The sequence below is a fragment of the Melospiza melodia genome, chromosome 5, assembly GCF_035770615.1.
Source record: "Melospiza melodia melodia isolate bMelMel2 chromosome 5, bMelMel2.pri, whole genome shotgun sequence".
Classification (NCBI taxonomy): Eukaryota; Metazoa; Chordata; class Aves; order Passeriformes; family Passerellidae; genus Melospiza; species Melospiza melodia.
In genome coordinates, this window is record NC_086198.1 from 36,509,560 (window position 1) to 36,533,791 (window position 24,232).

A 24,232-nucleotide genomic window follows, 5' to 3' on the forward strand; every position below is an offset into this window, starting at 1 on the left:
TTTAACAAAACACAAACTATGACATTCAGTCACAGAGTGATTTCTGCTTGCCTTTTGAAAACCCAGAATATTTCTAGAAAAGTGCCAGTAGATTATTTTAGGTACACCAGAAGAGATCTGGTTTTGGCATTTTGGAAAGGTCCCAGTTCAGAGGGATAGAAAGAACTGGCCTGTTCTGATGAATATGGCTGGATTGTATCATAATTAAGGAATAAAGAATTCTGACTCCTAAATAGGTATCCTTCAGAATATTTTAATCTAACACGAATCAAACCATGCTTGTGTTTAAATAAGGAAGATGATTAATGGGATAATGGGAGGCAACAGAGTTTCACTTCTTGTAAAAGGAGTGCAAGTATAAACTTGACAAAAAACTGCTTTTTTAGTTTGTTTTGAAGATGGACAAATCACAGATAGCTTAAAGAGCTGCACAGGTCCTTGGCCTGTCCTTTCACAGTTTACTGCATCTTTCAAACTACGGTTTCAGAGGCTGAACATGGATTTAGGTTAATCTTCCAGTGACGCATATATAGAAGATTTTATATGTTGATATGGGGGTAAACTTGGTTCCTGCTTGTCTTCTAGTGATGTGTCCTTCTCCTTTTGGGAAACTTAGCACATATCAGTGAACCAGCAAAGGATGAGAATCTAAGCAGAATATTCAAGTCAGACTTTTCTTTGCCTGTTTAAGAAGTTACTCATTGCATTGTCATTCATAATCGTCTTCCGTGTGACAGGATGGGCTCGTCAGATCCCAGGGAGATAAAGCGGAGTTTGTCAGCTCCTAGGGGGCCAAAGTAAGCATCCTTCTGACTAACAGTCTTTGAGCACTGTGTCAGGACTTATGGGAATTTGGAGTTACGTGCTGCTGTTGAGTGGCACAGCAAAATATGGTTGTGTAAGTGTGGTTAGTGGTTAATGATTTCTTTTTTTGTCTTTCCTTCTCTGCCTTCTGTGCTCCTTGCTCTGTACACAAGAGCAGGAAGGAGGATTTGGATGGAGCAATGCAGCCTCTTCATCTTTTCCTAAGTGAGTCAATATTGTTGCTATTTCTAGAAAGTCATCTTTGGTCTTTTAGAAAAGACCATCAAGAGATGAGAGACATCTTTGACATGGTAGTATGGAAGGTGGGAGTTCTCTGGCACACCAGGAGCTCTGCCTGCTGGCTCTTCTGACTGCAAGCACAGCATATATTTTACATTCTCCCAGAGTTCATTTTGCCTCCCTTCAGAGCACGAGCCTCTGCAGCACTGGGTGTGAGAGAGAGTCTTGTGTAGGCAGCTCTGTGTTGACAAGTGCCTTGTACCATCTGCTTCCTTCCTCCACAAATCCATCAGCATCCATGCAGCAGCTTGTACTTGCTAAGAGCACTGCAAGGAGATGTGATTTGGATTTAATCATTAGCAAATGTCCCCTGACTGTTTCTCAGCTGCCCCATCTGAGTTTAATTCCAGGAGAAGGAAACTGATGTATTCCTGCTTTCAGGTGTAATTACTTCAAGACAGATTGACCGTTTAAGCACACACGACACTGCTTAGCTTTAATTAGAGTAAATTGGCAGAATTTATATGACCGGTAGTTTTGGGGACTGTCAGATGCATGAAAGTATATTTTGCATATCATTTCCTGCTGAGGCTGAGACTAAGGTACTAGCTGAACGGCTTGTAATTAGGATAAAAACACTTTGTAAATTTAACCCTGTCTCCATTAGGATCAGAGTGGAATGGGCTGGGGAAGGGGGTGGTGCTCCAGGGAGACAAAAACATTTGAAAGAGAATGAGAAGCAAGAAGTACCTGGAGACTGTGCAATAACACAGACAAGTGTTATTGCCAAACTGGAGTCTTTGTGATTTGTAAGTGTGTAAGTAAGATTTATAAATCCCAAAGATAATTTTTTTCTGGACGGCTCTTCTAGCATATTGTATGACCCCGGTGTTGATATGAGTGAAATTGAAAAAGAGGTTTGGCTAGATGTTCTGTCACAACAGCTCTTAGTGCACCAGTTCAGAGTGCCCTGGAATAACGTCTGCCTTTGCTGGATCCGTTCCTGGCTTGACCCTCAGCTGCACCAGCAGGGCAAGCAATGAGGTTTTAGTGTATAAAGAGGCCCCAAATCATTGACTGAGCAGCCAGGCAAGCACTGTTGAGCCCCTTCTGTACTGAGCAACTGGAGGAAGGGCCTCTCATTGCTGTGCTCTCGACCCCGTTTCTGGTTGGAGAAGTGCTTTCCCAAACCAGGAGCAGGGAGCTGCCTTGTGCCAAGCACCTGCTGATGGATGTTCTCAGTGTAGTTTGGATGCAGTTTACAGTCTGTCTCTGCCTGGCAGCTGAGGAATCTCCATTTAAAAAATTGTGGAAGGTGAAGGGTCTTCAGTTTTCCCAAAGAAGGAATAGCTGACCACAGGTTCAAATTTGATTAAATTATTGGCACAGGGTTTGCTAACTGCTATCTGCTTAATGTTGGGAGCTCTTACTGATGGCATTCTGTAAGAACAGCGTTGGAAACAGGTTTTTTATTCTGGAATAGCCCAAATTGTATTTATTTCTGTTTTATTGCTTGGCACATAAAAGATGGCTGTATCACCTTGCTGATTTGAAGTTTGGTGAAGAGGCTTAGTGGAAGTGGTCTCAAGCATCCTCTGCAATGAGGTCCAGATGGAATAGGAATCTATTTCCCTGAGGATGCTGCAAATGTGGTGGGTCCAACATACTTAACTATTCTGCTTTTTAATATCTGCCTAATTTGTCCTGGGGCTGAGACCTGTGAGGAAAGTGGAGGGGAGCTGTGGTCTTTCACACTTGAGTACTGATATTTAAGTTGCTGAACAGCTCAGAGTTTGGAGGGGAGTTTTATTTCTGTGTCAGCTGCACCTGCCTAGGCATATCTTTGCTTTAATTTGGTGCAAGTGCACCACTATCCAAACATGATATATCTGGGTCCAATAGTCCCCAGAAAACTGTTTTCTCTAGTCAGAGCAGTGGAGTTCTGTAGATGGATAGGGGTGGTTATTTCTTGTTAATCATAAGAGAGGCCAGTCTGGCTGCTCCTTGTTTCTTGCTGCTTTCATGGGGTTTTTGCTTCTGTGACCGAGTTTAAGTGCAGTCAACAAGACCTGCATCTGTTGATGAGTTAAGAGCCTGCTGTCAGCACCCATTCTCCCAGCACAGTATCTGTACTTCAGATTTCAGTCACCCTAATCTCTCTGCTTTCAGAAATGGAGTCCTGCATCCCGGAGAATGAGGTGCAGCGGAAATTCTGTTGATCCTTCTTCCCAAGATAGTGCATTAACAGCATTCTGGAAGGACTAAGGTAAGAAAGTTTGAGGAAAATCTCTGAGTTCCTTGCTGTTCATTGTTCTCCTTCTCTTTATACAAACATTGTGATAGCAATTTCTGATGAGAAGCAGTTTTTCTGAAGTCCACGTGCTCCAGGCTTAAGTGAAATGACAAAAATAAGGGCTCAAGATGAATAACAAGTATTTAGTGCAGCAGAGGAATGGTGATGGTCGAAGTATGATGTGTATTTGCTTCTAAGCCCAGATAGGTTTCCCTGTCCCTTTTATTTTTAGCAGGATGCTGGAGATGCAAAACAAATATGAAATGTTTAGGGCAGCAGTTTATGCTGTGACTAATCTGTCTTCTGTGAAGCTAATAATCCTCCCTAAATTCTTCTGCAGGGGAAGTCACAGATTTGTACTTTTCACTGCATGGCACATCACAAGCCAGAAACGTGGTTAATGGCTGCTAATAAGTCCCTGAATTCTCCTCTTCAGGGAGCCTTCCCTCGGGAGAGCCGTTATCGTTAATCTGGTTAAATCTGGATGTTTCCCCTTCTTTTCTTATGTTGTTTGTTCTCCTTTGAGGTAGTTACAGTTCATTTATGTCTAGCGAGGGGACAAGTGGTGTTTGCCAGAGCCGGCTGCAGGGGCCGATGGGCGCCCGTTTGCATGGGCCTCGTTACAAAGGCAGACCACATCCTGGCCAGGACAAAGTGCTGTCTGATCCACAGCCGGCACACACCAGTGCCTGCCTGGAGCCTTGCCAGCCTGTGGGCAGCCTTTGTGAGCAGCCACTGTGTTAGTCTGCGTGGAAGTCGAAGGAAGGGATAAACCAGCTAAATTAATCTTTCTTTCCATTCTCTGGCAGAGCTTCCACCAGTCAAAATATGCCTGTGATTCACTACAGTATAAATTTTTCCTGTGCTTTTTGTTTGCTGTCATCTAGGAGAAAAGTGGTGTGTCATTCACTCAGCTGCTTCACTGGGAGCAGAACACTGAGAAAATTAAAATACCCTATCTTGGGTATCTTCTTGCAAAGATATTCTTGCTTCATGTGTAAGAGGTATCTTTGCAACCAACTGATAAATACAACATATATATAATCTTCCATCTAACAAGTTTTAAACCCCCCATGCAGCTCAGGTTCCAGGATTTAAACTTCCAACTCTTGCTAAAATGAGCGGGCAAGCAGCTATGCCTAACTCATAACACAAAACTTGAGCTTGTGGGGAAGAGGGCAAAGGTGCTGTTGTAAGACAAATACAAATCATTATTTTCTGTCAGTTAAGGACTGCAAAAGGAATCCACAAAGTGGGTTTGGTGACAGAGTTGGAGATATTACCCCGTACTTCCTTGATTTTGGATGTGTAAAAAAAAAAATCAGAGGAACAACTGGTTTTCTTTTAATTTAAACACCACAATAAAATATGAACTCTGTGGAATGCTATGCAACTTAAGGTGATTTTTGAAATGAGTGCAGCTGTGTAGGTTTGAGTTTTTTGAGACTTGCATTTCTCAGTTGAGAGAATTATCATGTAGCCACAGGGTTTTAATAAACCTTTTTGCAGCTAAAATAAAATGTTGAGGTTTGATGGGAAAGCAGATTGAAGTGGAACATTGGTTACATCAGTAAATGTGCCTTATTCTCAATTGGCAGTGGTGAGTGTGAGTCAGTTTCTTTCAGCCTCTAAAAATACCATATGTCTTTATAATTCCAAACAAGTCCTTAAGATGGACAGAAGGAGTGTGCTTTTTTTTGCTTAAATATGGCTGGTGAATATCTCTGAAAACACAGCAACCCACATCCTGGTTGACCACTGCTGTTCACCTCATCAAAAAGAGTGACTTCAGAAAGGTAGGAACCTTCAGTTTGCTGTGAGGATGCTGCTTCTCTGCCTCATGTTTGCAGGTGCTGGAGAACAAAGCCAGTCCTGGCATAAACAGGTGAGTTTTCTATTCAAGCTGATGGGAGTTGTCCCCATCTGTGCCAAGAATAAACTCTTTTAAAATGCACTTGTGGGTGAATTCCTCACAGATTTTGTTTATCCAATTTTGTGTAAACATGTTGTCCTAAAAACTACTGTGTGAGCCCAGCTTTACCACATGATTCAGTACCAAACTATGTGAAATTAGCCCTTTTTCTTTGGATCTTATGGTTTGACCTGAGAATAATTCTGAGGTTTTTAGTTTACTTGAATCTCAATGTTGAGCAAAATTAATGATTTTGTTTAAACCAACAAAAGTGCTTGGAGAAAATACCTATTTCCTAGAATAATTGTTGAGATGCTCATTGGTTTCAGACCTTTCAAAGTAGGCAAATACAGTGAATGGGAAACCTTTTCTCCACTGACTTCATTAAAATGTGTTCCTGGTCAAAATCTGAAAGGAGGTAGGTTTGTGTTTTATTGGGAACAGACCAGCCACTCACTGTTGGGACTCAAATCCACTTGTCTTGAAATCTTGGACAGCATTTGCTGATAAATATTCTGGTAGCCATCATGGATGTATTTGTCTGCTTGACTGATCTGCCCTAAAGTTGTGAAACCTTTTTCAAAGTAAGAAGTCTTTTTTGAGTCCTAGAAGGCAAAAAACCCATCAAATCCCAAAACACACACCTTTTGGTCTAGCGCTGACTTCATTTCTTTCACACTTTCACAAAACACATTTTATATCTTTTGTCCAAAATCTATTAATAACTTTGGCTTTCTGTATTCCAGCTGTAGTATTTAAATTTTTGCCCGTAATTTTCTTTTCTGCTTTTATCACTATGAGAGGATAACTGGAAATATTTGATACACCTGTTGAATTGCACAGAGGGACTCTCAGAAGCATGATAGAGAGAGAATTCCTTATTCATCTGTAGAGAATTATGGAACATTGCACCCATTTTTGTCAGTACAGCTATATTTGAGCACAAAGCATTCAGACAAGAGCTGAACTTAAAGGAACCAAACTAAAGACAAGGGTTGTTTCCAGTGAGTAAGAACTGTGAAAATAAGCTGATAAATTTAGAGTTCATTTTACAATACTCCCTGTGTTAAATACATTTCTTCCTGCAGTTGTTGAACATTTTCTGTCCTGGATAGTCCCAAATCAGGCTGGCCATGTTTACTTTGAGTTGTGTGGTGTTCATAATCAGATGCATAAAATTTGATTATCCTCTCACAATGTAAACTTCCAGGACAGTCTCAGAGAAATTTGATAATGGCTTTACTTTTGCCCTAACCACAAACCTTTTTGTGGGTGTTTGTTCAGTTTAGATGGAGGGTGTGGGAACATTTGGAAGAAAAAGTGCAAATAATATTTCTGTGAATATGTTGCAGCTCAATTATGCCATTTCCAGTCCTTCAGAATGCTCAAGTAGCAGCACTGGGTGTAGCACACCACTAAGAACAGGTGCCATGGACAGGATTGTAGTGCTCTGTGCCAGCTCTTTGCCCTTCTCTAATTGCACAGTGTTTGTCCCATGCAACCTGCAACATTATTATTGCCTTTTTTCAGCATTGTACTGAAATTTCAGTACTTGGACATTGTCCTGGGTGTCGGATACTTATCAGATACTTGAGACTAGATAAGACTCCTGAGGGGCTTGCAGCACTGAAAATTAATCTCTTGCCCCTCCAGTCCTGTGCTGTAGGTTGGCCTTTTCAGGATGGTGTTGGCTTTTTTTGGTTGTGGTAGGGTTGTTTTTGTTTTGTTTTAATTAGTCAGGAACATGGATACAGGAAGTACTAAAGCTTTACTGGAGTGGGATGTGAGGGACCAGGCTATTGTCACTGTTTGTGGGAGGAATCTGCTCAATAAGCCAATATACAGGTCCCTATGTCAGCTGATAGTGCCCTCGTTAAAGCCTCTTACTATAGGCCTGTCTTTCCTCCTGCTCTTGTCACTTGAAAAGCTCTAAAGCTATCACTCTTTATTTATCTGGGTTTAGAGAGAATGGGAAGAGCTGTTTCAAATCCCCAGGAAACGAGCTGAACAAAGGGTGTGATTTGCTAGGTCAGTCCAATGGCTTATCTCCTCTCCTGGCCACTCCCAGCCTTGGGCCTTTATCAGTGCTCCAGGCAGCAGTGGGATCACTTGCACAGGTATCTTCCCAGATGGGGGATACAGTGAGGAGGTGGGTGTTTCTTTGGCCAAAAAGCCCTGTTGCTTTATACCTTGAAGCATGATTGTTTTTTGTAGCATTGGCTTTGTTTATTTAGCAACAAATGTGGCTTTATTCCAAATGTTTGCCTTGATGTGCTGGATGCCTGACAGCAAACATGCAAAAGGAGCCCTGAAGATGTGACTTGGAAACAGAATTAACTTCCCTGCAGTAGTTGCCTGGAGGAACTAACAGCTAACAGCACAGGATCTGCTTAGAGTGCAGCTTATCCTTGGGAGCAGCAGGGAACATGGAGCTTTTTTGTGATTTAGGTAGACTCAGTTCTCACTGCTGGACACATAAGATCTCATTTTGCCTTAAAAAAAAATCCATTATCTTCTCTGTTTATTTCAGGTTTGGTTCATAGTGTGCCTTGTCACCGTGGCAGGCTCCTCAACACTTCCATTGATAGAAACTAATACGTGGTGGTGAGATGTGCTTGCAGGCATAAGGATTTCTATTTTTAGAGAGTGTGAATATCTGCTTGTAGAAGGCTTGTCCATGGCTTTTGGAGGCATGGCAGGGGATGGTATTCCTGGATTACATGCTCTAGGAATCCTTACAGTGCTTGGGCTGGCTCAGACAGGAGACTCCACTCCTTCCAGGAGTCTCTGGGGAGTGTAAATCAGAGAGACAGCACAAGCATCCCTACCAAGAATGAAGTGTGTGCACTGGTGCACACAAGGGTGAGATTGTGACCTTTCCCTCTCTGTCCTTTTGCAGGCTGCAAAAGCATTCTCTGCCTGTGTTCCAGACAAGAGACTGAAGATGCTAGGTGATTTTCCATGGTTTTAATCTTAGGAGTAAAGTATCTGTGACATGTTCCGTTTTTTTAAAATAATGTAGTTGTTCTGGGACCCGGTTTGTACATTTCTGGTTTACACTCAAAGTTGCTCAATGCAGAATGAATAAATTGCCTTCAAGAATGTCCTCCTGTGGGCTTCCCTTTAGAGATCTTCTGAGCTTTTTTTAAAAGAGTCTTCAAGTTCCACTTCTTTTTGGGTTAATTTTGGATCTGTTTAACAGTGATAGTGATTCTCTGTGATCAGAGGACTGGCTGGGGTGAGGCCTCAGTTTCAGCATGGAAAAAGCCTCTAGAGGGAAAGGTGCTTTGCTCAGCTGCTGCACACAGTGACAGATGCTGATCCATTGAGCAGATGCAGATGCTGAGCACAGATGGCAGAATTCCCTCCTGTCCAAGGGGTCTGCATGGTTGCTTTGCTTCACTTCAATGCCACTTAAAGGCTATTTTCAATGCTCAAGTAGGACTTAAGTACTGCAGTTCTTCCTGGCACACCAGTGAGGAGGGTTATGGATGAATATTTCAGTTGTGCCAAGAGACAGTAACTTTTGCTTTGATGGTTCTGGTGGGTTTATTTTTGTCTTATGAGATCTTTCTTGCTGTGATGAGAATTGATGGAACTTTGGCTTCAAAGTCATGGTAGCGTGTCTGAAGTGTTTCTATACTGCTTCATTTCTTTCCCTGTCTTCATTTAATGTGTCATCACAACAAACTTTTAGTGAGGCACTAATTAAAGATTGCTATTTGATAATTTCAGTCACTGTTTTCTTCCTTGTGGATTTGGAGCTAAGGAATGAATTTCTCCATGTTATCCTCTGATGCATCTTGCAGAGGCACCTTTATAGTGCTTTAAATAGGGATGCTCCTGTGAACTTCTGCTTGCTTTAGGATACTTCAGGGGCTGAGTTCAGCTATCAGAAAACCCACTTGAATCCTGAATTGTTTTCCAGCTTCTAACTGTTGTGTTCCTACACACCTGGTAGCACTGAGATGTCCAGCTGTATCCCACCTCACTGATTCCATCACGTAGCCTGCGTGGTGGGGGGCAGTGCTGGGGAAATCATGAGCTGTGTTAAGCAGGCAGCCTTGCTAAAGCTCTTGGTTTGTCGTTTCCTCCCTTCAGTAGCAGTAAAATGCTGCTGCTTCACATACCAGGGATACCTGTCTATCCACTTAGAGCAACCAGATAGTGTGCTTTATGGGTACAAAGGTCAACTGGACAGGTTCATGAAAGAGAAATTAATTGAGGGTGACTAAATAGATAAAAAGGAGTCTGGCACAGGAAGTCTCTGATCCTCAAATGGTTGGCTGCTGGGAGACTGCCAGGAGGTATTGTGTGTGCTCACCCAGTTCTTCTGTTCCTTCTGAGAGATCTGCTCTGCACCACTACTGGGGGGCAGGCTTTTGGGGATGGGTGATTTGTTCTGAGACACTCTTAGGTTTTCATACATAACCTGCTTCTCCACAAGGGAAAATATTACAGCACGGGCACCTGTGATCTTGTTACTGGAAGGATTAAGATGTAAATCTGAAGGACCTGATCATGACATGTACTTTATTTTGGAAGCTTTCTCTCTCTTAGCCCTAAAAGTATCAAAAGCTTCATCTGCCTTTGGGGCTCCTATTCTCTCTGGTGGGTGAAATGATAAAATGTACATAGGTAAACTGGGAAAATGGCTAATTTGAGAGTAAAAAATATTTGTCCTTAATTCTTACTGTCATTGCCAGGATCAGTACTAGCCTAATTGTTGCAATCCAGGCCTAGCTCCTGGCTGGACAGATCCTGTAGGAGGCTGCTGGTGTCACCTTCCAAGAGTGCCATGGCTGTGTTGAACCCTAAATGGGTGCAGCCTAAAGCCAGGGAGCTGTGTAGGTTTCCACAGGCTCACCAAGGCACCGCAGCGGCCCCAGGGCCCTGGTTAAATGTTAACAGCCTGTGCCAGCAGTGTGTCTGCAGGGCACTGAGCAGGTACTAGTGGCTGCAAGTTCAGCACGCTCTAATTGGCAACACTAACCTGCCTTGGCGTGCTCTCAGGTGTCTGTTTCACCTCGTTACAGCTTGCTTCACGACTGCTGCATGTTGCCTGTAGTTTTGTTGTCTGAAGTACATTGGGGGTAATTTTGTAGGCTTAACTCCCTCTGACTGTGAATTCTCCTTTATTGTTTTAAAATATTCTGAGGAGGATATGTTGTTTGCTTTTGCCCTTAAAATTCAGAAGAGCAGTCTGTCTTACATGAGCCTTACATTTGGAGGCATTTATAGCTGGCTTAATTATTCCTGTGACTCGGAAGTGGAAATGCCCAGTGAGCTCACACTAACTTTTGAAACCCTGACACGTTAATGCACTACCTATTTAGGTGCCTAATTAGCATAGTAACTAAGTAACTGGGCTGTGGGTAAGCTGTGCCTGAGCTGGCGCCCTGCCGGGGTAGGAGCGGGCGCTGTTAGCGGCTGCTCCATTGGCGGCCAGCGAGGCATTTCTGATACAGAGAGGGTTTTCTCTCCGAGGTAATAAAGGCTGCAACAAAGCCAGCAAATGTGGCTGCAGGGCTGGCAGCTCCCAGGTCGGAGCAGGAGCTGTAGGACACCTGAGGGTTTACTCCATCTGCCTCCCTACCTACCAACTGTGCCGCTGGATGAGTGTGGGCACACACAGGCAGTGTGCTGGCGCTGGGCTCTTCACTTCTTGGGGCTCTGTGCCAGGTTCCCTCGCTGCTGCTTCTTCACCATTCAGAGGCTCTGTTCCATGTTAGATTAGGGACTATCCCATTGGGCAATTGGATTTCATGGAGCTGAACTTCACTGTGACAGTTGTCCTTGTGGTCTGTTGCTACCTTGCTGTGGAGTCTTGTGTCGTTGCTAACTTTAGGGCTGGGAGCCACAGAGCATTGCACCAGTGCCCTGGTGACGAGTTCCCAGTCAGAACTGGGCAGAATTTGCACAGGAGAGTCTGCACAGAACTGCCTTGAAGAATTTGTTTCTCATCTGTTTCCACCTAAACTGGGCACTTTATAAAGGCCTCATCTATGTGTTTGAAAGGGTTAGTGTGTCAGAATTAAATCATCTTGTGGGAAATTTATCCAGCTACAGTGCCTTACACACCCCTCAAATCCTGTTCAACCTCCAAAATAGTTGTGTAATGCCTTGGCCTTGTGTGTAGGGGAGACCTGGTGTGAGCAGGTCAAAAGGAACGTGTGTGATCCTGTGAAGTAGGTAACACCTAGGGGTGACTTAATCCTCTGCTGAAATACAGCCACAGCAAACACCTTTTTACTTCCAAGAGGAAATGAAGAGCAATATCCAAATATCCACTTGAAGACTGAAGACATGCTTTTAGCAAGGGATCTATAATGGCAGAAATAGCTTTCCAGCCAGGATACCTGCTGCTGTAGAGCAGTGTCTCTGTTTCTGGGTTTCCTCCTCAGCAGGACATGTTACATTTCTCTGGCTTGCGTGAGGAGCCCAGGATCGCTTCAAGATGGTGGAGTTGCTCAGCAGGAGAGTTATGTGCCACTACATTTCCTGTTCCAATGTGTTGCCTCCTGTTACTGACTGACAAGGAGGAGGAAGGGAATTTTTCAGAAAGGCTGGAAATGAGCCTTAGACAGCTGCTTTCCAGATTGCAGAGAAAACAACTGATTTTTTTTTTTAATCTCCTCAAAAACATGCGTTTGCCCACTGCCACTGCACTGTGTAATACCCTAATGTGCCAGAGGTTTCTGAGGGGCAAGTGAAGAAAGCAACTTGTTGGTGTGGGAGCTGCCTCAGCAGGAAATCTTGCAACAAGCAAGGGTTAAAAATTGCCCAGGGAAAGCTGAAGGCGACAAGAATAAGCTCATGTGGTTATGCCACAAGGAAACTTCCAGCCCTTATGCTTGGACTGAAACAAAAAACATTTTTGTCACTTTTCTCTCTGGCTCCCTGTGGGACTATGGGTCTGTGGAAGGGCTGAATAAGGCAAGAGAGATGATCTTGTTGAGTGTTCTAGCTCATTGGGTTGTGCCTTTAGTGTGGTGTTCTATCACCGTGAGGTTTTTTGGGGAGGGAGTTTGTTTTTTTGGTTACTTGCAAAGGCCTTGTCTTGGAAACAGCTGTCTGCTGGACAATGGAGTACTAAGCATGGCAGGCTTGGAAATAGAAAGGAGTCTTTTGAACCAAAAGGTGGAAATCCTGAGATCTATGCGAGTGGAGGGGAGAAATGTGGAAATGCTAGGGGGTCAGATCAATCTCCGACACAGTCTCCTGCATCAAGTGTCTTTTTTTTCCTTTTAGTTTTTTTTTCTTTTCAATTTAAAAAGATTTAAAACTTTAATAGTTGCTGAAGTGAGATTGCTGTTGTGGTTTTGTTTTTTGTTTTTGGGTTTTTTTTTTTTTTCATAGGCAGTAGAAGAAGAAATGAAAAGCATTAACAGCCTTGCAAGGTCACTGGGACCTGAGCAGAATTATTAACTGGTTCTCTCTCTGTCAGGCACTCCGTATTCACTGTATCAAAGCTTGAAGCCAGACCTTATTTTACTAAGCAAAAAATGGTCCTTTTGTTGCTGTTTTTCCCCTAGTGTCATCTCTCATGGTTGCCAGGGAAACCAGTGTGTATCCTTTCAGCATAGGTTATTGGGCCTCAGGAAGGAAGTGCTCCAGTGCTGGCCTGCTATTTTTATAGAACCGTTACATAATACAATCTATTAAAGCTTCCTCTCGGTGTTTTATGGCACAAAGGGGAAATTAAGTTTGATGACTCCTAAATGTTTGATGGAGGATGTCAGGTGACTTCTGGATTGTTTTGTGCTCGCCGCATAGCAACAATATTTCTGTGTGCAATTCAAGAAGAACAAATATACATTAGTGCCCTGGGCAATATTTGCCTGCATGCAGATCTCCAGAGGAAATTGAATTCTAAGCAGAGCAAGTACAAACAGTGTAAAAGTGCAGGGTACTATCAGCTAGGGAGGGTGAGATGGCAGAGTAGTTGATGTTTTGACAGCATAAGGAAAAGAGGCTTAGAGGAAAATATTATTTTCTTTTCCATACTCTATTGTACTGCACAGAAATTGGGAGGTGTCACAATCCATTGGCAATCACCATAAACATCTGCACCATGCATATTGCAGTAGCTCTTGACTGACACTGATTTCTCAGGATTTAGTGCTGGGAGAGAATGGGGATTGAAGCTTTGGCATCACAAGCCTTGATTATTTTCAAGCAAGAGGAAACTCTGTGGAGTCAGTGGTGTTGGTTTTACGTGAAACTTGAACTGTTCCCATGTATATTCCCTTCCTAGGTATGTTTCACATGCACACTGACTGTTGAGAGATATATTTAAAAATGAGCATTCCTGGGTTCAATACCTGGCCAGGAAGAAATCTCTGCTTAGAGACTGAGGGCTCACAATTCCTTCAGCTCCTTCTTGTCAAGGTCAGGTCGACTCTGTGACTTGCCTGAGCCATAGCTCCAAGTGAAAAGGTTTAGCATGCAGATGAGTTGCTGTGAAACAACATTCTACTGCACAGCACTTGCTCCAGGGGAACTGTCCACGTGCTTGCACTTGGCCTACACCAAATATGAGATAATTCAAGCCAGATTAGCCATCAGTGTCTGTTCTTTGTCTTTTGCACATAGAAATGTATGATTTTCATAAGATTTTTAGTTGCCACTATGACAACTGTGTTGTACCTCAGCCCAAATTTAACATGGATCTGCAGTTTCTGATATGGATGACATGCAATCAGAGGTAGCTTTGTGCTGAGTCCTCAGTGCTGTCCTTTGAAAGAAGGAAATAATGGCACTGTGAGTGGCAAGGTTGCAGCTTTTTGGAAAGAACAGAAGAAAATCCTTCTAAAAACCTGAAGTGTGGTGGTCTAAACTGCCTCCTGATCTTTACTGCTCGTGAAAGAAAGATGTCATTTCCTCTTGACACTGCAAGCTGCCAAGAGAATATACCTTAATTTCTATGCAAGCAGAAATCCTATTAAACCTGAGAATTGCAATTCAAACACTTGCATCTACAAAGGCAGCTTCCATGATATTGTGCACTGCACTGGATAGAGATTCATCGCTGTTTTCAACTGTCCCCACTTATTTCAAAGATGGCACTGCTCTTCCAAAACAGCAGGGAGCAAGGGAAGAATTTTCAGCTGCTTGTAACCCTTTGCAAGTAACAGAAAACCTTCTGTGCCTGTAAAGTCTGTGCCACACCATTCAGGGAGGACATCTGAGATGAACCCTGCTGGGGGAATCGCTTGGTGTGACTAGGTGAAAGCAAAAGGGAAAGTTACAAAAACTCAGGTCTTGATGCTTTGCTCCTGAGAAGTAACAGGAGTTTGATTAATAACAAAAAAAGAACAGAAAGAGCACTGCATTTTTGACCAGGAGGTTATATAGGACCCGGAGGATGCAAGATTTTACATGTCCCAAAGGAGGGCTGGAGGAGGAACCAGAGCTCGCTACAGTTTTACTAGGCTCCAGTCAGCATGTGTGCAGCACACTGCTGTAAATCCATGGCCATGATTTAACGTGAAGATTAGAGCTTGCTAGGAATTTTCCAAGAAAACATTTTTTTCATCAGAACTTTTCATGGAAACTTGTCGCTTTGGACGAAACTTTTGCGTGGAAAAATTTCTGTGATCTGGCACCGAGTTCCTGTAGAAAGCCAGAGCAGAGAGCTCAGAATAGCCAATACCCCGGAGGGTAGAGCTTTTCCTGGGAATGTGGGAGATGTGCCTGCCAAACATGAGGTCTTGATTCTCAGGTTCCCGTTCCTTCACTGTTACAAGCTCTGACTACTGGGCTTTTGGCTGTCCTGTGAGGATGCTTCTTTTTCAGAGCAGGGGTTGCAGGGTATGTTTCCCATTCTGTCTCCTCTTTTGTGTCCTGGTACAGAAGAATTTGTTATTATAATCCTAAAAATGTTAGCAGGACAAGAAACATGCTTCCCACCCCATCCTAACCTTGCGTTTTCACATGTTCCCACCATATGCAGTTTCTGCTGTCCTGTGGCATGTTTGTAGCCTATGGGTCAGGCAGGATTCAATCTGTCCAGTCCTGACCACTCAGACTGGTGGCATGGCTGGAGAAGGTCGATGGCTACCCTTCTTCATCACTGCTTGGACTGCCTCTGCACTGGGAACTGGGCTCTATCAGGACTATTTCTTAGCCAGCTTCTGTCTGGACCAGACACTTAAAATAGGTGTCCTATTAGACACTCATCTAATCTCAGCTTTGACAGCTTTTCTATTTTATTGAATTTCTGATGTGAGTCCTAGCTTCTCAAAGGAGCAGGCTTTGGAGAGCCTGAGCTAGGCGATTAACTTAGCTCCACCGGGTGATAGTTTCTCTTGATCCTTTTAATTAATCCTTAATTTAAATAAAGTGGAACAACGTTAGGAGAAGGTGCTGAAGTACCTTTCTAAACTTGCCGGTATGACCTTCCTTGGGCAGACAGGAGACCAAATTGAATCCTCTCTGCTCTGGACAGAGAGGACATAACAAATAATAATCTCTTCAGTTAATTCCTCTTTTCCCACTCCTTCCCCCAGAGTCGTGTCTCTGATTTGAGACAGCTTGTTAAAACTACAACTAACTTGCAAAACTTTTGGTACTGATGAAAAGTAATTTCTGAAGGAAACTGAACTAATGAGCATATATATCTTAATACTCCTGCTGTTGTGCTGTCCAGAATGAAAGTGCCCAGTGAAGAGGGAGTGAAGCAGCAAAGGAGACTGGAGAAGATACTTCCTGTGTTTGCTTTGAAAGCAGTGATGTATAAAAAATCCTTGTTTGTTTTCAGAAGGAACCTCTGGAGGAAAACAACTGTGGGCAAGAACGTGCAAAATGTAGAGCTAGAATTGTCCGACTTTGTCCTGTCAAATGTTAAGCCAAACAGGAAAGTTTATTTTTCTCCCTTCTTTTTTTTTCTTTTGGCAACTACTTCCCCAAGCTTCCTATGGGGTGGAAATGGGCAATAAATAGCAGGGTATCTAATGGCATCATTCCAGGCCTCCCAGCTACTGGTGTTGGCAAGGAAATGGCTCTCCTTTTGCTTCCTTCTTATTTTTAGAGCGCTGAGTTTTCAGGGGGTGGAGGGAGGGTCGGCTATTATCAGTGAGAGTCAAACCACAGTGGCTGCTCTCACCGCCCTGCCAAACTGGAGGAAGCTGGGCTCGTATAATTCACACCGCCAGCGGTTTTGCCTTGTAAGCGAGACTTCCTTTCAATCCAAAACGCGTTCGCATGCACGCAAAGCTGAGCCCTCTCGTTCCTGTAGGACCCCTGCTTTAAACATGTCCACATTTTTGTCTTCTGGCCTCTCATTTCCCCCCTCCCCTCCCACCACCACTGCCACTTCTTCAAGTTTAAAAATCCTCACTGGAGAGATGAATTGCAAACAGAACCAATGTTGCTCTTGGAAAAGTTGCTCAAAGAACAAGCCCTGGAGAACAACAGGCTGCAAAAACAGTCTTCTCTGTGGTTTGATGACTTCCATATAAAAATGATCTTCTCCAAAATTCTATTTTGAGCTTGGTGTATTTGAAGTTGATTTTTTTTTTAAAAGAATTGTCAGTTATGCGAACTGTGGAAAATACAAATGGGTTTATTAAAATCAAAAGGATTTGTTTGTCATGAGGTGATAAAAATAACCAAAAATACCAAAGGCTGTTTCCAAGTTTCCGGAAGTAAAGCTTTTTCTCCTGTGAAACTTTAGACGCTATTCTTAGTTCTTGCACAGGGGTGCTTGATTTTCATTTTAAATTTGTAAGCCAGCTTAAACAATTCAGAATTCATACACACATGATAGGCTTATGTATGATAGGCTGTGGGGCAGAGCTTTAAACTAGAGAAGCTCAGCTTGGTTTTGATTTTGACATGAACATTTCAAACACCCCTATTTCAACAAACTTCATATGAGAACATTTTTTTGTGTACTTTGTTGCATATCCTGGACTTACAGCAATCATGGCTGGAAGCTTTGATCTGTAACAAATGCCCTGGGCTGCTCCTTCCCCAAAGAGGACTCAGGTATACCAGCTTCCTTCTGACAGCTTTTCCAAGGCTATCTCTTGGCTGTTGGTCTCAGGAAGGGTCTAGCACGTATCCTGTAGTAGGGGATGCTGTGGAGATAGCCTGCCCTTGACTGTGTTCTTCCAGGTTGTATGCAAATACAGGCTCTAAAATTTCTCCTAGCAGAGGAAAGACTGATTCCCAGGCTAGATTTGAAACTTTACTTGAAGCCTTGAGGCACAAAGCAAGGCATGATACTCGATACCAGAGGAATGGGTAAGGGAAAACCAGAGCAGAAATATCTGCTTGGACATGTTCAAATTGTGTTGGTCCAGGTTGCACCATGGAGTTTAATCATGGTAGGGATCTTTCAAATGTGGCCTTGGTGGTTTCTGAAGAAAAAATTCATAGTCATGAAGATGTCTCCAGGTGGTTTGCTAAGTCTGTGCTAACTGATCTAGCCCCTGGGCATGTGTCAGTCTGAGATTTGGCAAGACCTTAGCTGCAGCACAGTCACATGGTTCTAGGATAATGGTCCTGTAATCCACAGTATCTTGTTATTTCCTATAGTTCCTGACGCAAAGACTGAGGAGGACCCCAGGACTGGCCAGTCTTGGAAAGTTGTGGTGCTGAATTGATAGTGCAAGTTGGTTTTCACTTGTGCTTTGTGTAGTAATGTGGGAATGTAGACTTTAACCAATGAATTTTACATAATTTACACTTGACCTCCCACAGAAGTTCAGTTTGAACTGAGCACAGAGACATTTCTGCTTTTGTGTTGTGATACTTTAGTACAAGCCTATACATTATACTCAGTGTGAGGTGATTTTACTTTTTTTTGCCAGATAAAACATCCTCGGCTATGAACAAGTGGAAATACTGCCACAAAACAATGATTTATTGCTGTTATTTTTTTAATGACAAGACAAAGACTCCTCAAATAGATTAAAGAACCTTGCTTAGCATGTTTATCCTGAGACCACTGAGTATGTGCTGTAAAAAGATCTCTGTTGCCCAAGTGCCACTATGATTTCTGGAAGAATGCAATGCAATTACTCTGTCATTTCACTAAAATACTTCTATATGTGCAGTTTTCTTGGTTAATTTGGGTTCCAAGAGGACCTCTTCTCCAAGCAGTTTGATGCTGTGAGAAGTAAGCATGATGAATCCATTATGCACTTGCTTTGCACTCAACTTACGACGTTCTGCTCTTTAGAATGCATTAGAGACAGGATTTGTCTGCTGTCCTTAATTCTAATTCATATCCACTCTCTGATAATCTTTTGGAAAGTCTAAATTGATCCTTATTACAGACTTTGCAAGTATCCATAGTGAAATATTGTTTCTATCAAAGGCTCATTTATGATGCCAAGTTTCTTATAATAATGAGATTTATTTGCTGTATCTTTAAAGGTTTAAGGGCTCTTCCCCCCCTTCCTTTTGTCCCTGAGAATCCTGGTTTACTGATATAAGGCATGATGTTTCCTGAGTGATAACATTAAATGTATTATCCTCCTGGTGTGTTTGATTAGGAGTTGTGATAGAGAAATCCTTTTGGAAGTACCTAATAAATCTCTTATTGCTGAGACAAGGAGACTTGGCCTAAACCATGTTTAGGGATAAAGTGTATTTGTGTTATCTGTGGACCGTTCTGAAACATGGTGCAATTTGTTAAGTGATTACCTAGCTAATTTTTTGCTAAACATGAAGTGCATATTTTCCAGCATAGATTAATAAAATGTGATCATACATAGGAACATGCAACTTTCTGTAGAATATTGATAAATAAAAGGATAAAGTACAGTATATATGTGGCTTAACTATGGCTGCTGAAATAAGTAATCTCTATATAGTGAGCATTAAATGACCTTCAGGGTGAAAATATTTACTGTTTCAAAACAAAGCAAGGAAAATAGTCATGATTTTTCTCCCCATTGGGACGACCTGAGCATATTCCATAAAACAGTATTTTACAGAACATACAACTTGGCATGCCACTATTAAATCTCTTTCAAATGTATATTTTTTGCCTTCTATAAAATCTGCATAAACTGCTTTATGTGTATCCATCACAGGCAATAGTTAAGTTCAGATATTTACCACAGGTATAATTTGGTCGTCTAACAAAACAGGCACAGTGAGACTTTGAGGGAAACACTGTGGAATATGATTTATTTTCACACCATTTAATGCCACAGTCCTTATCTTTCCTTAGAAACAGGGCCTGGATTTTCTCCAAGTGGAAATTTTCTACTAAAAGGTGAGACTTAAAGTGTGGTTAAGGAAGCAGCAAAGAACATAAAAATAATGTGGCCAAACCCTCAGTGATGTAGCTCCATTAGGGATGGCGGGATTTGACCACTGAGAATTTGTCCCATTAAGTCCCAGCCCAGCATGTGTTTGCTCTGAAGATCCCATCCTGCTGTGAAGTTGCTGGGTCAACACATTTGGCTACCTCCAACACTGAGCTGCAGTTTGGGGTGTCTTGGACATTAATTTATAAAAAAAAAAATAGTGATCCATGAAATTGGGATCCATTAGAAAGTAGATACAGAACAGTTTCTTGCTCTGGTTTTTATTATCTTACTCCATTTTCCGTTTGGTAGTTTTCATGGAGCTTTGTAGGCTGGGGTTGTGAGCAAAATGAAGGTGCAAGTTGCACTGAGGAGATCAGACAAATCTCATTCTAAACTGTTTAAACTTGTAGATTCTGCTTTGTGCAATTTTTGACAATTGTGTTTGAAAACTACCAGCTACTAAAGGACATTTCTGTCCCCTGAAGGAACACAAATATCTTCTGATAGACAAGTCTGACTGGCAATTACTGTGTTTGCAGCCTATATAAATAAATAAATTCACCTTCTTTAAAAGTGGAACTGCTCTAAGATCTGGAAACTCCTGTGTTAAACACCTTTGTGTGAATTTTCCTTCTCTTTCCCTGTAATAAAAAACAAAGACAACGCTTGGGTGTGTCCAGATATCTCAGTGACCTGAAAACAGAACAGATTTATGCTGCTATAATTTATTTGAAGCCTTGTCATCTGCCTTTAGTGTTGCAGTGAGATGCTAATCTCCTCAGATTTTGTGTACTGTTAGTACATGTAAAAAGCTGTCCAAAATGTTGGTATCTGCATTGTTCCATGACATTTACAATGAAAGTTTCAAAACGTATTTGCACTAGTTTAGAATAAGTTTTACAAATTGATTTCAACCTTTGCAAGTAATACTGTGTAAAAAAGCTCAGAATAAATATTTAGGATTTTGATTCTTGGATGTGAGCAGTAGAATGTGAACAGAGTGTGTAATAATAAGTAAGAAGGCAGAAGTCCTGTGTGTTGAAAGGGATTTTTCCTGTGAGGCTGGTTGGTTAATTTGGTCAAAAATCTGTGGGATGGGAGAAATAAAACTTTCTGATGAAATGAAAAACTTAAATGAAAACTTTCCACTTGGGTTGAATTTCTAGCCTGTCTTCAAAAAACACTAAAACTTACTGAACTGAGGAAAGGGCTTAGTTCCAAAACCAAACAAAATTTAACTCTGCATGTAAACTGGAAACTCCGATTAAATTGGAAATTGTTCATTTTCCTAAAATGCTTTTGTGTGGGTTGGGAAGTGGGGGTATAATTTCCTGACCAGCTCTAACACAGGCTTGCAGTGCTGCTGCTTTTTATACTTGCAGGCAGCCGGAACTGGTGACTAAGGTTTCGCTAATAGTGCAAATTCTATGAGCTGGTTGTTTGTGAGCATGTAATTGACCTTTGCTGGCAAAGTGATGTGGAGATAAGGAAAGGGAAAGGATAGATTTCAAGTCACCTCTCCAGCTCAGGGGAACACACACCAGTGCTGCCTCTTGTTTTAGAAATCCTTTAAGCACCGTTTGTAGTAATTATTTCAGTAGCTCATAAGGCAATTGCATGTCCAGCAGTGCCTGCTTCATTGCACAGGTACCAACACAAAGTCATTCAGGAAATGTCTTCAGTACTGAGGAGGGTCTTTATCTGCCGTGGTATTAGTAAACATACAGTTTTATATGGACAAGCTATGTCCCTAATTCCTTACTATCCATGGATTCAGAACAGGCTTTTCCTGAGCAGTCTTCGGGAGATGAATCAGAGAAAAGTATGGAGCAAACCAAATTTCTCACTGCCCACACCACATTATTTGTGTTTTCTTAGGAAGTGGGATTTCTTCCCAAGTAGAAACTATGAATTTATCAATGAAAAATGGGGGAAAAAATTGAGACAATTTTTTCAGTCCAATTAGGGATATGAGTGTATGTGTATCTTAGGTGTTGAACCTAAATTTCCACCAAGATTTGCACGACCCTAAATTTGGTGATATCAAATTTGTGGGGGGAAAAAAATCTTACTTGAATGTTAGCAATCAGTGGCAATTTCCACGTTAATTCCTGACTTTGGCCAGTGACTTGATGCAGTTGAATGACACCAGAGTTAAGTGTAAAGCTGCCAAGCACAGCAGAAGCTTTGAAGGGTGATGGCTTCTAGTTTGGTAGCTGTCACTGGGACTGAGAAATGCTGATATTTACAAAGGGGAGAGGAAATAAAGGTTTAGCCAGGGGAGGAGAGGAAAGCCTCTGCTGCAGCCATTTGTTACCATAAATACTCCAAATCCTGCTCTGCTGTGGAGCAGCCAGAGATCCAATTCTGCCTTCCCATAGACTTCTTTGTAAATGCTCCATCCATGGCAGCATCCACAGTGGCTCTAGTGGCTGAGGGAAGTGTGTGAGTGTGCGTGAGTGTGCGTGTGTGTTACTGCCATGTGGCAGCACTGCTATTGTTTCATATCTCAGTCTGGCTCTTTTATGTTCAGTTTTGGTCTGGATTTTTTTGGCAATAGGTCCCGAAGCCAGTATGTATTGTACAAGAGCAGGGTTGGTTTTCCTTCCATAGCAGGGAAGATCCAAGCATTTCTTTGGAGCGGGAAGAAGGAACGACAATTCTGAGGTGCTGAATGTCCTTTGCTTGCGTTGAAGTCAGCAGTGGCAGTGCCTACCTTGTGCTCGTAGGGCTGTGCCTGCCCAGCGAGTGTTTTCATTTCAGCAGGCAGAGGTAGGAAGTGAGAACAGGCTGTTTTTCTCATTGTGTTTATTCAGCCGTCTCTCGTTTCTGAGGAGCGGGTTCAGGAGCAAGGTACCGCGCAGTCAGCTTCTCAACTTGCTGATGCTTGCACTCGCCTTCCCCGGTGACTCATTCCAAACACATCTCGTTCATTCAGGAGAGTAATTTTCTATTTCCACTTTGGTGCACTTCTCCTCCTCCTCCTCTGCCCCCTCCTTCCAGATCTAAAATGTGCTGTCAGCTGCTGTTTATCTGATGGTTCAAATGTCCATGCTTGGTTTCTTTTTCCCCGTCGCTACGGTTTCTCCTTCCGTTCCAAAGGCTGTTTTAGTTGTCATTTCTGTTCCCCTGTCAGCAGCATTCTACATCGTCTCTGGCTCGGGCAGTCTGTCTACATCGTTTTCTTTAGAGGTGTTTTTGTGCTAAATGAGTGCCTCCTAGGAAGCCCAATGTAGCATAGCATAATTAAGTGACAATATATGAGGTGCCAGTCCTTTACCAGGCAGTTAATGACTGGCTGGAAGATTTACAGGCATGAGGTAGAGTCAGAGGAAATTTAGCACTCCAGCCTGCAGTTAAATGATAGGTAGAGGACATTTGAATGCTCCTATTTTCCAAAGAAATACTACTTTAAACTTTGCCAGTGGTCAACATGTTTATTTCTATATTAAATTGAACAAATCAAAATTTGTTCAATTTAAATTCCAAGTTTATCAAGTTTGGAAGATGTAACATGAGAGCATTGCCCTTTGGAAAGGGTGTCCTGGGTTGTCTTGATGAGGTGGAGAGTGGTAGCAGGCTTGATTTTAAATTCCATATCTTCCACTAATTATGTGGCTACATCTGGGAAGGTTTTACTTGGAGTTCTCACTGTTTCCTCTCTTCATTACTTTAATTGTCGTGTAGTGTACACTCATGATCTTCCCAAAATAGCCACTGTATTTTTTATCCCTTGGGCCTACAAGCTCTGCCTTAGCAGAGTGCTCTGGAGGCCGTGCCTCCTGCTTCATGATCCTGTGTACTGATGCCCCAGGCAGGAAAAGGACAAGTGTTCCCTTACCCCTGTGTTATCTGTGTCATCTTCAGATTCCACCTTCTGGCCACAAGTCATTGCTCCAGCTCCCTGGCAACCCTTCACAGCTTGCAGAAGTGAAGCACAAGGATGTTAAAAATATGCTTTGTTTTTTTAAAGTGTCTAGATGCACTGTAAATGGATAGATGTATCCCATTCCACATTTGCCCCTTCCCCAGCCCACATAGAAAGAAATGCAAAGTTTATTTACCTTGGTTTGGATCTCACTTTACATATCTGAAATGTTTCCAGTGGGTTTTGTACTTTTAAGCATATTAAACATGAGTTTTCAAGGCCAGGGTGAGTTTTGCTAGCAGGGCTTCTGGAAAGTGCAGGCATGTGGCACACAGAGCACAGGCTGAGTGATATCTGTTCACATACGTCTCTTTAAAGATGAAGGGAAAAAGCTGCTATCTTTGGATCAATGTCTGCAAGATTATTCCAGGATAGGGTACCAAATCTTTCTACTGTTTTTTTTTTTTTCCTCTAGCTCCCTTATGTTTCTACTCATAACTTGCTTTTCTTCTTTTTGTTTTTCTTTTTTTTTTTTTCCTCCTTCCTCCCTCTTTTTGGTAGCGGATTGCTGTGGCCACTAAGAGGTAGTGTTGATACAGCTCTAGTTACCGCAGTTTAGTTGCTGAAATAGAGATCTTTTTATGCACTCTTTGCATATTTGAGCTGCTCTTTCATTGTATCCTTTTACTAGTAGTTGTTTTTGGGTTTTGTTTTACTGTATTTTTGTTTTAAATGAGTGAGCTGTTAACATTAGCCTAAACATTCACTCAGCTTTATGCCATTCAGCTTCATGCCCATGTACAAGGCAGGTAAACATCAACACAGCTCCACTTTTCCTTCCTTTA

General features: G+C 42.3%; 1 long non-coding RNA gene across 2 annotated transcripts in view; it reads left to right on the forward strand.

Annotated features, from left to right (window-relative positions):
• The first annotated feature begins 3,235 nt into the window (after positions 1–3,235).
• The window catches only part of LOC134419034 (uncharacterized), a 146,416-nt gene continuing 125,419 nt past the window's right edge, over positions 3,236–24,232 (forward strand). For both annotated transcript variants that reach the window (XR_010027942.1, XR_010027941.1), the window contains exon 1: positions 3,236–3,310. This is a non-coding gene — a long non-coding RNA (uncharacterized LOC134419034). The remainder of the gene's footprint in view (positions 3,311–24,232) is intronic.